The sequence below is a fragment of the Rhinoderma darwinii genome, chromosome 4, assembly GCF_050947455.1.
Source record: "Rhinoderma darwinii isolate aRhiDar2 chromosome 4, aRhiDar2.hap1, whole genome shotgun sequence".
NCBI classification, from domain to species: domain Eukaryota; kingdom Metazoa; phylum Chordata; class Amphibia; order Anura; family Rhinodermatidae; genus Rhinoderma; species Rhinoderma darwinii.
The window spans coordinates 210,744,497-210,758,671 of record NC_134690.1 but is presented as its reverse complement, the minus strand read 5'-3'; the positions used below and the strand labels follow the sequence as shown (position 1 = coordinate 210,758,671).

General features: G+C 41.2%; 1 protein-coding gene across 2 annotated transcripts in view; it reads left to right on the top strand.

Annotated features, from left to right (window-relative positions):
- The window catches only part of LOC142761006 (gamma-aminobutyric acid receptor subunit rho-2), a 141,545-nt gene that overhangs the window by 102,467 nt on the left and 24,903 nt on the right, over positions 1-14,175 (top strand). The gene's annotated exons all lie outside the window — the stretch shown is intronic.

Genomic DNA, 14,175 nt, shown 5'->3' with positions numbered 1-14,175 from the left:
AGCATAAGAGACTGGAAAGTGCAAGCATAGGAGACATGAAAGTGCAGGCATAAGAGCCAGGAAAGTGCAAGCATAGGAGCCAGGAAAGTGCAAGCATAGGAGCCAGGAAAGTGCAAGCATAGGAGCCAGGAAAGTACAAGCATAGGAGCCAGGAAAGTGCAAGCATAGGAGACAGGAAAGTGCAGGCATAGGAGCCAGGAAAGTGCAAGCATAGGAGACAGGAAAGTGCAAGCATAGGAGACAGGAAAGTGCAAGCATAGGAGCCAGGAAAGTGCAAGCATAGGAGCCAGGAAAGTGCAAGCATAGCAGACAGGAAAGTGCAAGCATAGCAGACAGGAAAGTACAAGCATAGGAGCCAGGAAAGTGCAAGCATAGCAGACAGGAAAGTGCAAGCATAGCAGACAGGAAAGTGCAAGCATAGCAGACAGGAAAGTGCAAGCATAGGAGACTGGAAAGTGCAAGCATAGGAGCCAGGAAAGTGCAAGCTTAGCAGACAGGAAAGTGCAAGCATAGCAGACAGGAAAGTGCAAGCATAGCAGACTGGAAAGTGCAAGCATAGCAGACTGGAAAGTGCAAGCATAGGTGACTGGAAAGTGCAAGCATAGGAGACAGGAAAGTGCAGGCATAGGAGCCAGGAAAGTGCAAGCATAGGAGCCAGGAAAGTGCAAGCATAGGAGCCAGGAAAGTGCAAGCATAGCAGACAGGAAAGTGCAAGCATAGCAGACAGGAAAGTGCAAGCATAGCAGACTGGAAAGTGCAAGCATAGGTGACTGGAAAGTGCAAGCATAGGAGCCAGGAAAGTGCAAGCATAGGAGACAGGAAAGTGCAGGCATAGGAGCCAGGAAAGTGCAAGCATAGGAGCCAGGAAAGTGCAAGCATAGGAGCCAGGAAAGTGCAAGCATAGCAGACAGGAAAGTACAAGCATAGGAGCCAGGAAAGTACAAGCATAGGAGCCAGGAAAGTGCAAGCATAGCAGACAGGAAAGTGCAAGCATAGCAGACAGGAAAGTGCAAGCATAGCAGACAGTAAAGTACAAGCATAGGAGCCAGGAAAGTGCAAGCATAGCAGACAGGAAAGTGCAAGCATAGCAGACTGGAAAGTGCAAGCATAGCGGACTGGAAAGTGCAAGCATAGGAGACTGGAAAGTGCAAGCATAGCAGACTGGAAAGTGCAAGCATAGGAGACTGGAAAGTGCAAGCATTGGAGACAGGAAAGTGCAAGCATAGGAGACAGGAAAGTACAAGCATAGGAGACAGGAAAGTACAAGCGCAGGAAACAGGAAAGTACAAGTGCAGGAGACAGGAAAGTACAAGCGCAGGAGACAGGAAAGTACAAGCGCAGGAGACAGGAAAGTACAAGCACAGGAGACAGGAAAGTGCAAGCACAGGAGACTATTTTATTTATTCTTAACCCCTTAAGGACGCAGCCTTGTTTTGGCCTTAAGGCTCAGAGCCCATTTTTCAAATCTGACATATTTCACTTTATGTGGTAATAACGTCGGAATGCTTAAACCTATCCAAGCGATTCTGAGAATGTTTTCTCATGACACATTGGGCTTTATGATAGTGGTAAAATTTGGACGATATATTCAGTGTTTATTGGTGAAAAATGGCAAAATTTAGAGAAAATGTATAAAAAATTGCATTTTTCAGAATTTAAATGAATCTGCTTGTAAAACAGACGGTTATACCACCCAAAATAGTTGCTAGTTCACATTTTCCATATGTCTACTTTAGATTGGCATCGTTTTTTGAACATTCTTTTATTTTTCTTGGACGTTACAAGGCTTAGAACATAAACAACAATTTCTCATATTTTTAAGAAAATGTCAAAAGCCTTTTTTTTAAGGTACCTGTTCAATTCCGAAGTGGATTTGAGGGGCCTATGTATTAGAAACCCCCATAAAACACCCCATTTTGAAAACTAGACCCCTCAAAGTATTCAAAACAGCATTTAGAAAGTTTATTTAACCCTTCAGGCATTTCACAGAAATTAAAGAAAAGTAGAGGTGAAATTTGCAAAATTAACTTTTCTTGCTGAATTTCAATTGTATTCAATTTTTTTCTGTAACACAGAAGGTTTTACCAGAGAAATACTACTAATATGTATTGCCCAGATTCTGCAGTTTTTATAAATGTTCCACATGTGGCTCTAGTGTGCTCGTGGACTAAAGCACAAGCCTCAGAATCAAAGAAGCACCTAGTACATTTTGAGGCCTCTTTTTTATTAGAATATATTTTAGGCAGCATGCTAGGTTTGAAGAGGTGTTGAGGTGCCAAAACAGTAGGAATCCCCATTTCGGAAACTACACCCCTCAAGGAATTAATTTATGGTTGTTGTTACCATTTTGACCCCACAGTTTTTACACGGCACGTATTTGAATTGGGCTGTGAAATGAAAAAAATGACATTTTTTACAATAAGATGTCATTTTTGATAAAAATTTCTTATTTTCACAGGGAACAAAATACCCCATTTTGTTGCCCAATTTGTCCTGAGTGCAGCAATACCCCATTTGTGGCGATAAACTGCCGTTTGGGCCCATGGGTTGCCTCAGAAGGGAAGGAGTGCTGTGTGTTCTTTGGAGTGCAGATTTTGCTGGATTGGTTTTCGGGTGCCATGTCACATTTGCAGAGCCCCAGAGGTATTGAAACAATGGAAACCCACCAGAAGTGACCCCATTTTGGAAACTACACCCCTCAAGGAATTAATTGGTGGGTAATGTGACAATTTAGCCCCCATAGTTTCTTCACAGAACTTATTTGAATTGGGCTGGGAATTTAAAAAATATATATATTTTCCAATAATATGTAGTTTTAGCTAAAAATTTCTTATTTTCACAAGAAATAAAACACTCCATTTTGTTGCCCAATTTGTCCTGAGTGCAGCAATACCCCATTTGTAGTGATAAACTGCCGTTTGGGCCCATAGGAGGGCTCAGAAGGAAAGGAGCGCTATTTGTTCTTTGGAGTCCAGAGTTTTCTGGATTGGTTTTCGGGTGCCATGTTGCATTTGCAGAGCCCCAGAGGTATCAAAGCAATGGAAACCCACCAGAAGTTACCCCATTTTGGAAACTACACCCCTCAAGGAATTCATTTATTGGTGTTGTGACCATTTTGACCCAATAGTTTTTTTCACATAACTTATATGAATTGGACTGGGAATTCAAACAAAATTATTTTTTCCAATAATATGTAGTTTTGGCTGAAAATTTCTTATTTTCACAAGAAATAAAATACCCCATTTTGTTGCCCAATTTGTGGTGATAAACTGACGTTTGGGCCCATGGGAGGGCTCAGAAGGAAAGGACCACCATTTGGCCTACTGGGGATTTTCTGGTGCGAAGTCATGTATGCAGAAGCCCCTGAGGTACCAGTACAGTTGAAACCCCCAAGAAGTGACCCCATTTTAAAAACTACACCCCTTAAGGCATTCATCTAGAGGTGTAGTGAGCATTTTGACCGGAGACATATACCCTATAAACTGTAATGTGTGTTCCCACGTGTATGGCAATACCCTCAATGTGGCTGTTATCAGCTGCCTGGGCACACAGCAGGGCTCAGAAGGGAAAGATGATGGGGATAAGCTGTGCGGAGGGCATGAGGGTAAGTAAAACTGATGTAGATTAAAAATCAAGGGATGTATGATACATTTTGAAGCACTCTTTCATACGGAGCCTTTGTTTTTCGGGAAACGTGTCACATTTGTAAAGGATCTGCCAGGCACAACTTCTGTGTATACGCCCATAGGTAATCAGTCTGCACCTGAGTCTATGTCTCTGAGACTCCATCTTCCACCACTCAGGATGGCAGGCTTAGGAGTGGGAGAGCCTATCGCAGCCTGGCCAGACGGAGCTAGCTCCCGCCCTCTGTCTATTTATACCGGCCTTTCCTGTCCCTCCTTTGCTTGTGATTCTTCTCGTGTGGTTTCCTGGCCCTGCTCAGCTTCTAACTATTTGACCCTGCTCCATACTGACCCTGGCTTACTGACTACTCTCCTGCTCTGCGTTTGGTACCTCGTACTCTCCTGGTTTGACTCGGCTCGTTCACCACTCTTGTTGCTCTCGCTGTTGCCGTGGGCAACTGCCCCATTTCAATTAGCTTTGTGTACCCTTGTCTGTTTGTCTCGTACACTTACTGAGCGTAGGGACCGCCGCCCAGTTGTACCCCGTCGCCTAGGGCGGGTCGTTGCAAGTAGGCAGGGACAGAGTGGCGGGTAGATTAGGGCTCACTTGTCTGTTTCCCTACCCCCATCATTACAACATTGATATATTGTGTCCTTCCTTATCCCCCTCTTATTACAGACTATGTGCCTCTTTTGACTTTTTCCTTTCTTGCCAGTTTGGGGAACTTCTCCTGGAAAGTGTTGCCCTGGTACGATGCGTGTGGCCCCGCTTCCAGAAGTCCTGGGTGCCCCCCCTTCTTGGTCCCTAAAAATTTGTTTCTTGATAACCGCCTCTTGAAATTCCAGGAAAGTTCCTGTCTGGCCTGTACATCGACGTAGCACGTACGCATTGTACAATGCCATCTGTATGATGTGCCCGGCCAGCTTCTTATACCACACCGCATGGCGCTGTAGGGCTTCAGGACTTGATCTGACAAATCCACCCCTCCCATGTACCTATTGTAGTCCAGGATGCAGTCTGGTTTGGGGGTCTCTGTACTGGTACCTTGTCCTGGTACATGGGTACTGGTGTGGCATCTCTCTTGTCCTTGTACTTGACACACAATATGTGGCTGCTAGAATGTGCCCTACTCTCACCCCTTCTGAGTGTTTGCCCAAGCAGAGTCTTAGGGAGGCCTCTCAGATTTCGTCTAGCAGTGCCGCATGCCGCAGGACTTCTGGAAGCGTGGCAGTTGAAGAGTGGGACGCTGGTATAAAAATTATCCAGGTAGAGGTGGTAACCCTGGTCCAGCAGTGGGTGCACCAAATCCCACACAATTTTTGCATTAACTCCCAGTAAGGGGGGGGAGCATTCTGGGGGCTGAATACTAGTGTCCTTCCCTTCATATATCCTAAATTTGTAGGTATACCCTGATGCACTCTCACACAGCTTATAGATCTTCACATCATACCTTGCCCTCTTACCTGGCAGGTACTGGCGGAATTGAAGCCTCCCTTTAAAATGTACCAAGGACTAATCAATAGAAATACACATCTCGGTGGTGTATGCTTGGGAAAACCGGGCACTGAAACGGTCTAATAGGGGTCTCCGTTTATACAAACGGTCAAAACTGGGGTTATCTTGGAGTAGGCAATTCTCATTAGGAGAAGCGAAGTATTGCCTCATTTTTATTTTTCTTAGGTTCCAGTTCAGTTGTGAAGTTGCTTTGAGGGTCCTATATATTAGACACCCCTATGAAACACCCCATTTTAGAAACTAGACCCCTCAAAGTATTCACAACAGCATTTAGAAAGTTTATGAACCCTGTAGGTGTTTCACAGAAATTTAGAGCAAAGTAGAGGTGAAATTTACATATTTATTTTTGTCAGAAAATCCTTTTAATACCATTTTTTTCTATAACACAAAAGGTTTTACCAGAGAAACGCAACTTAATACTTATTGCCCAGATTCTGCAGTTTTGAGAAATATCCCACATGTGGCCCTAGTGCGCTAATGGACTGAAGCACCGGCCTCCGAAGCAAAAGAGCACCTCATGGATTTTGAGCCCTCTTTTTTATTAGGCACCATGCCCGGTTTGAAGAGGTCTTGTGGTGCCAAAACAGTGGAAACCCCAAAAAGTGTCCACATTTTGGAAACTAGACCCCTTGAGGAATTCATTGTAGTTTTCTTGGGGTGCATGCGACTTTTTGATCAGTTTTTATTCTATTTTTAGGTGGTGTGGTGACTAAAAAACAGCAATTCTACTATTGTTTTTTTATTCTATTTTTTTTACAGCGTTCACCATGCACTATAAATGACACATTGACTTTATTCTGCGGGGCGATACGATTAAGGCGATACCAGATGTTTATAGTTTTTTTATGTCTTATGGCGTTTGCACAATAAAATACGTTATGTAAAAAATCATTTACTTTTTGTGTTACCTTATTCTAAGAGCCAGAACTTTTTTCTTTTTCCATCAACAAAGCCGTGCGAGGACTTATTTTTTGCGTAACGAACTGTAGTTTCGATCAGTACCATTTTTAGGTACATGCGACTTTTTGATCTCTTTTTATTCCATTTTTCGGAGGTGAAGTGACCAAACAATTGTGATTTTGGTACGGTTTATTATTATTTTCTTTTACGGCGTTCACCGCGCGGGATAAATAATGAAATCATTTTGTAGTTCAGGCTGTTACGGATGCGGCGATACCAATTATGTATAGTTTATTTGTTTATCTATTTTTATTAATAATAAAAGACTGATAAGGGAAAAAGTGGGATTTTTACTTTTATTACCTTTAAAACTTTTATTTTCTTATTTTTACAAATCTTTTTTTTACTTTTTTTTAACTTTATTACTTTGTCCCACTAGGGGACTTGAGGGCAGGAGGTCCTGATCGCAATTCTAATACACTGCACTACATGCGTAGTGCAGTGTATTAGAGCTGTCAGCTACTCACTGACAGCAAGCATAGTGGGTCCTGACTTTGTCAGGATCCCCTAGGCTTCCGTCGGTGGCATAGCCGGACACCATTGTTTGGTGTCCGGTTGCCATAGTTACAATCGCCGGCCGCTATTGTGTAGCAGGCCGGCGATTGTAGCTTAACCCCTAAAAAGCCGCGATCCCTATTGAACGCGGCTTTTAAGGGGTTAATCAGTGGGGACACAGCGATCGGTCCCCGCTGCAGGAGCTGCGGCAGCTGATGTACGAGACAGCAGCTGTCACAGCTCCTGTATGTGTCGGGAGGACGGCTGAAATGGGCGTTACTCCTGTGATGTACTATTAGGTCATGGAGCGCGAACGATACAGCTACCATGACCTAATAGTACGTCCAGGAGCGGGAAGGGGTTAAAGGGAAACTGCAGACAGAGCTACATGGGCACCATTGTAAAACACCTTTTGTCTCGGTCATGCAAGTTTTATGACCGAGGAAACAATGTTTAATTCACCCGGCACCGCGATCGCAAGTGCAACTAAGGCCGGCACTTGATGTGCAATGGCTCCTGCACTGCACGCTGCCAGCCCCGCCCATCTGCTCTGACTGACAGCTCTAGCGGTGTCCTGATTGGCCACTAGAGCCATCACCCAGAGCTGAGATTGCCACTTTTGACCACCGCTGCGGGAGATAAACGTCAGTTTCTTTGTCATTCAACCTGCATTACCGAGACAAAAGGTATGTTTACAATACCAACAGATAGAAAGTATCGAGGCACTCACCGGATTTGCAACAAATTTCTTTATTCAGGATCTTGGTCAGGATGTGGGATTAGCCTACGGCCATTTCGCATGCGTACACGCTTTTTCAAGGCCCCGGCGTCACTTCCTTTTCCTGCCCTTTTTATTCGCAAATCAGTATAGATTATTACGTAACAAAAATAATAAAAAAGAGGAAAATACACAATATATAATATTGGGTGATACACCATAATTATATCAAGCTAAAACAACGATATGTTTATTTATTCGTTAAATTATTTTAAAATAACAAGGTTTATGTTATAAAGGCACTCAGGTTGTTTCGGTCATTGAGATCGAGAGGTCCTAGTGGCTCTGTCTGTGAGATTATCTCCGCCCCTTTTTGCAAAAGAGTTCTATGTCTATCTCCTCCAGACAATAACGGCTTAATGTGAACTATGCCCACAAACCGCATACATCGTGCATTACTTTCATATTTTTCCTGCATGTGTTGTATCAACCTAGGACATCCCTCACCTGTAATTAATGATCTTATGCGTTCACGGAATGTTATATAAATTGATCGTATCGTTTTCCCTATATAAAATCTACCACGTTTACAGATTACTGCATATACCACATACTGAGTTTTACAGGTTATCAGCTCATTTATTTCAAACGCACATCCCCCTAAGTTAAGGTTCCTGGTACGTATCATGGAATTGCAATAATTGCATTGTCCACATTTATGATTCCCTTTCGGTCCTATAGCTGATAACCAGATCTCATTTCCCTTTTCTCCTTGGGAAAAACGGCCCTTGACCAATATGTCTTTTAAATTTCTACATCTACTAAAATATATTATTGGTTTTCTAACGGCGACCTCCATTAATAATGGGCTATTTTCAACTCGATGCCAATTTTTTCTAATACTTGTACGGATCGCATCGCTCATAGGATTATGACCAAAGGATAAAATGAACCATTTGTCCTCTTTTACATTAGATTTTTTCCTCTTTTTATTGTGTTGTAATAGAGATATCTGTTTATTATTGCTTGCCTTATTCAATGCTTCCCTTACCAATTCTGACGAGTATCCCCTTAATTCCAATCTTTTTCTCATCTCATCTGCCTATTCATAAAATGTTGTATCACTGCTATTAATTCTTCTTAAAATCAAAAATTTAGCATATGGTAAGGATTGGGTTACATGTCTCGGGTGATAACTATCATACCGTAAAAGTGTATTAGTAGACGCACATTTTCGGTATCCTCTTGTCTGAACCACACTCCCTTCTATGGTTACATATACATCAAGGAATTCAATGTCCTGATTTCCAAACCATACATATTTGGTATTGCCACGACTGTAACGACCTAAACTATAAAAATATTATGTTATTTATTCCACGCGGCGAACAGCGTAAAAAAAACCCCGTAAAAAACAATGCCAGAATTTCAGTTTTTGGTCACATTGCCCTACAAAAATGGAAATAAAAAGTGATTAAAAAGTCGCATGTATCCAAAAATGGTACCTATAAAAACTATAGCTCGTCTCGCAAAAAACAAGCCCTCATACAGCTCTGTTGACTAAAAAATTAAAAAGTTATGGTTCTCACCACATGGCAACAGAAAAAAAATTTTTTACTAAAGTAATTTTATTGTGCAAAAAGTTGTAAAATATAAAAAAGTGCTATAAATTAGGTATCGCCGAAATCATACTGACCCGCAGAATAAAGTTAACATATAATTTATAACGCATGGTGAACGCTGTATAGAAAAACCCTACAAAAACTATGCCAGAATTGCTGTTTTTTGGACACCTTACCTCTAAAAAAATAGGATAAAAAGTGATCAAAAAGTCGAATGTACCTCAAAATGGTACCAATAATAACTACAGCTCATCCCGCAAAAAAAACCAGCCCTCATACCACTAGGTCTATGAAAAAACTAAATTAGTTAAGGCTCCAATAATTCAGGAAATAAAAATATGCGGTTGTGCAGGCCCGAGGGGAACATTTTTTCTGTTTCAGGAGGCGATTTAACGAGGCCCTATAATTAGGGAACCAACATATCTGCTGGAAGCGAGGGTGCCCATATTATACCAGGACAACACTTCCCAGCAAGATTCCCCAAACTGCAAAGGTGCAGAGTGTGTATCATAAAGGGGATAAGAAGGGACATAGTTTATTACTGCAACACTGGCCTGTGCATAAAGGATTGCTTCACAGCGAAACAAACATCTATGGATTATTTTACCTCATTTTTATGCCACCTGACTATGCCCCTGATATACTCTGCCCGGCTTACATGTACCCCCACATTATAAACGGAAACACCAGTAAAACTCCTAAAACTAATACCAAGCAAAATCCACACTCCAAAAGCCAAATGGCTCTCCCTCCCCTCTGAACCCTACAGCATGCCCAAACAGCCGTTTACTTCCACATATATGGCATCGCCAAACCAGGGAGAACCCTTTTAACAATTTTTGTGGTGTGTGTCTCCAGTGGCATAAGCTGGACATGACATATTTGCCACTGAGATGGCATATCTGGGGAAAAATGTTAATTTTTACTTTGCACCATCCGCAGCGCAATCATTTATGGAAAAGAACTATGGGGTGAAAATGCCTACTACACCCCTTAATAAATGTCTGGAGGGGTGTAGTTTCCAAAATGGGGGTCACTTCTCAGGATTTTTTTTTATTATTTCACATCAGAGCCTCTGCAATTGTGAACCAATACTTTGTAAGTCGCTAAATTAGGCCTCAATTTCACATGGTGCTCTTTCACTCCTGAGCCCTGTGGAATATCCAGGCAAAAGATTAGTGCCCCATGTAGGGTGATTCTAAAACCGGGAAACACAGCATAATAATTAGAGAGCTGTCTTGTTATGGTGGGCACCACATTTTAGCATATCTATGGAAAAAAATCCCATTTTCACTCTGCAACATCGAGTGCACACTAATTTCTGCTAAAAACCTGCGGGGTTAACATGCTCACTACACCACTAGGTGAATACCTTGAGGGGTGTAGTTTCCAAAATAGGGTCACTTCTGAGGGGTTTCCACTGTTGTGGTCCCACAGGGGCTTTGCAAATGCTACATACCGACCAGAAACCAATCCAGCAAAATCTGCACTCCAAAAGCGAAATGGCACTCCTTCCCTTCTGAGCCCTGCCGTGTGCCCAAAAAGCAGTTTATGACCACATATGGGGTATTTCCGTACTCGAGAGAAATTGCTTTACAAATGTTGGGGTGATTTTTCTCCTTTTGTTTTTGAGAAAAGGAAACATTTTGAGCTAAAGCTACGTCTCATTGAAAAAAAAAAATGTTTTTATTTTCACTGCCCAGTTCAAATAAAATCTATGAAACGCCTGTGGGGGTCAAAATGCTCGTACACGCCTAGATTAATTTCTCAAGTGGAGTAGTATCCCAAATGGAGTCACTTTTGGGTAGTTTCCACTGCACTGGTACCTTAGGGGCTTTCCAAAAGCAACATGGTGTCAAGAAACCAATCCATCAAAATCTGTGCACCAAAAGCCAAATGGCGCTCCCTCTCTTCTAAACCTTACCGCATGCCCAAACAGCAGTTTACGACCACATATGGGTTATTTCTGTACTCCAGAGAAGTTGCTTTACAAATGTTGGGGTTCTTTTTTTCCTTTATTTATTTCCTAAATTTTGAGCTAAAGCTTCTCCCTTCTAAGCCCTGCTGTGTGTCCAAACAGCCATTTATGACCACGTGTGGGGTATTGTTTTACTCGGGAGAAATTGCTTTACAAATGTTGCAGTGCTTTTTCTCCTTTTGTCCTTGTGGAAATGAGAAAAAATTAGCTAAACCTACATTTTCTTTGAAATAATCTAAAAAAAAAATTTCACCACCTACTTCCAATAATTTCTGCAAAAGACCTGTGGGGTCAAAATGCTCACCATACCCCTAGATAATTTCCTCAAGGGGTGTAGTTTCCAAAACAGAACTGTTTTGTCCCCTCAGGGGCTTTGCAAATGCGACATGGCCTCCGCAAACCATTCCTTTTGAGGTCCAAAAGCCAAATGGCACGCTTTCCATTCTAAGCCCTGCCGTGTGTCCAAACAATTAGCTAAACCTACATTTTCTTTGAAAGAATGTAGATTTTCATTTTCACGAGAAAAAATTAGCTAAACCTATATTTTCTTTGAAATAATGTAGTTGTTTTTTTTTTCACGGCCTACTTCCAATAATTTCTGCAATAAACCTGTATGGTAAAAATGCTCACTATACACCTACATAATTTCCTTGAGGGACATAGTTTCACAAATGGGGTTACCTTTGGGGGATTTCCACTGTTTTGGCACTGCAAAAGCCCTTCAAACCTGACATGGTGCCTAAAATGTATTCTAATAAAAAGGAGGCCCAAAATCCACTAGGTACTCCTTTTCTTCTGAGGCCTGTGCTTCAGTCCATAAGCATACTAGGGCCACATGTGGGATATTTCCTAAAACTGCACAACCTGGGCAATAAATATTGAGTTGTGTTTCTCTGGTAAAACTTTGTGTTACAAAAAAAATTTGATTAAAAATGAATTTCTGCAACAAAAAAAAATGAAATTTGTAAATTTTACCTCTACTTTAATTCCCGTGAAATGTCTAAAAGGTTAAGAAACTTTCTAAATGCTGTTTTGAATACTATGAGGGGTGACGTTTTTAAAATGGGGTGACTTATTTGGGGTTTCTAATATATAAAGCCCTAAAAGCCACTTCACAACTGAACTGGTCCCTGAAAAAAATAGTCTTTTGAAACTTTCTTGAAAATTTGAGAAATTGCTTCTAAAGTTCTGAGTCTTGTAACATCCTAGAAAAACAAAGTGATGTGCAAAAAACGATCCCAATCTAAAGTAGACATATGGGGAAGTTAATTAGCAACAATTTTGTGTGGTATAACTGCCTAACTTACAAGCAGATACATTAAAATTTAGAAAAATGCTAATTTTTTCACAAAATGTTGGTGTTTTTCACAATTAAATACTAAATGTACTGAGCAAATTTGAACAAATATATAAAGTTCAATGTGTCACTAAAAAACAATCTCAGAATCGCTTGGATAGGTAAAAGCATTCTGAAGTTATTACCACATAAAGTGAAACATGTCAGATTTGAAAAATGAGGCTCGGTCAGGAAGGTCAAAAGTGGCCAAAGCAGGAAGGGGTTAAAGTAGACTCTCAATAAAGAAATTCCCTGTCCAGCATGTTTAACTGGATTTCCACACTATGTATATATCTATATAAGTGTACATACCTACCTACCTACCCACACTCATATTAAACTCACCCATTACGTATAGACCTATATTCGCACATTCAATATCGTAAGCATGCTCAGCCCATTTAGTTACACTGTGCTATGTGAGAAGGGTGGCGTGCGCAGTAAGCCGCGACAAATCTCCTTGTTAATGCACAGATACGGTGCCATAACCAAAATCAGTACATATATTCAGCACCAGAACAAAGCTCAGCACATATATACAGCACCAGAACAAAGCTCAGTACATAAATACAGTGCCAGAACCAAGCTCAGTACATAAATACAGCACCAGAACAAAGCTCAGTACATAAATACAACACCAGAACAAAGCTCAGTATATAAATACAGCACCAGAACCAAGCTTAGTTGTAAATACTGCACCAAAACCAAGCTCAGTACATGTATATATGTTTTGAGCTTGGTTGTTATGATGTATATATTTACTGAGCTTGGTTTTGGTATTGTTTTCATGTACTGAGCTTGGTTCTGATGTTGTATATATATTTACTAAGCTTTGTTGTGGTGCTGTATATATGCACTGAGCTTGGTTCTGATGCTGTATATATGTACTATGCTTTGTCGCGGTGCTGTATATATGAGCTTTGTTCTGGTGCTGTATTTATATGCTGAGCTTGGTTCTGGAGTTTAATATATGTACTGAGCTTCTCTTTGGTGCTGTATATATGTATGGAGCTTGGTTGTTATGATGTATATAACTCCAGAATCAAGCTCAGTACATATATACAGCACCAGAACAAAGCTCAGCACATAAATACAGCACCAGAACAAGCTCAGTACATACTAGTAGAATTAGTAGAATTAGAATATCATCAAAAAGTTAATTTATTTCAGTAATTCAATTCAAAAAGTGAAACTCATATATTATATACATTCATTACGCACAGAGTGATCTATTTCCAGCATATTTTTATTTTAATGTTGATGATTATAGCTAACAGTTAATGAAAACCCAAAATTTAGTCTCTCAGAAAATTTGAATATTATATAAGCCCAATTTTAAAAATGATTTTTAATACCGAAATGTTGGCCTACTGAAAATTATGTACAGGATATACACTCAATACTTGGTCGGGGCTCCTTTTGCATGTATTACTGCATCAATGCGGCGTGGCATGGAGGCGATCTGCCTGTGGCACTGCTGATGTATTATGGAAGCCAAGGTTGCTTTGATAGCGGCCTTCAGCTTGTCTGCATTATTGGGTCTGGTGTCTCTCATCTTCCTCTTGACAATACTCCACAGATTATGGGGTTTAGGTCAGGCGAGTTTGCCGGCCAATCATGCACAGTGATACTGTGGTTATTAAACTTTTGGCAGTATGGGCAGGTGCCAAGTCCTGCTGGAAAATGAAGTCAGCATCTCCATAAAGCTTGTCAGCAGAGGGAAGCATGAAGTGCTCTAAGATTTCCAGATAGACGGTTGTGTTGACTCTGGACTTGATATAACACAGTGGACCAACACCAGCAGATGACATGGCTCCCCAAACCATCACTCACTGTGGAAACTTCACACTGGACCGCACGCAACTTGAATTGAGTGCCACTCCACTCTTCCTCCAGGCTCTGGGACCTTGATTTCCAAATGAACTGC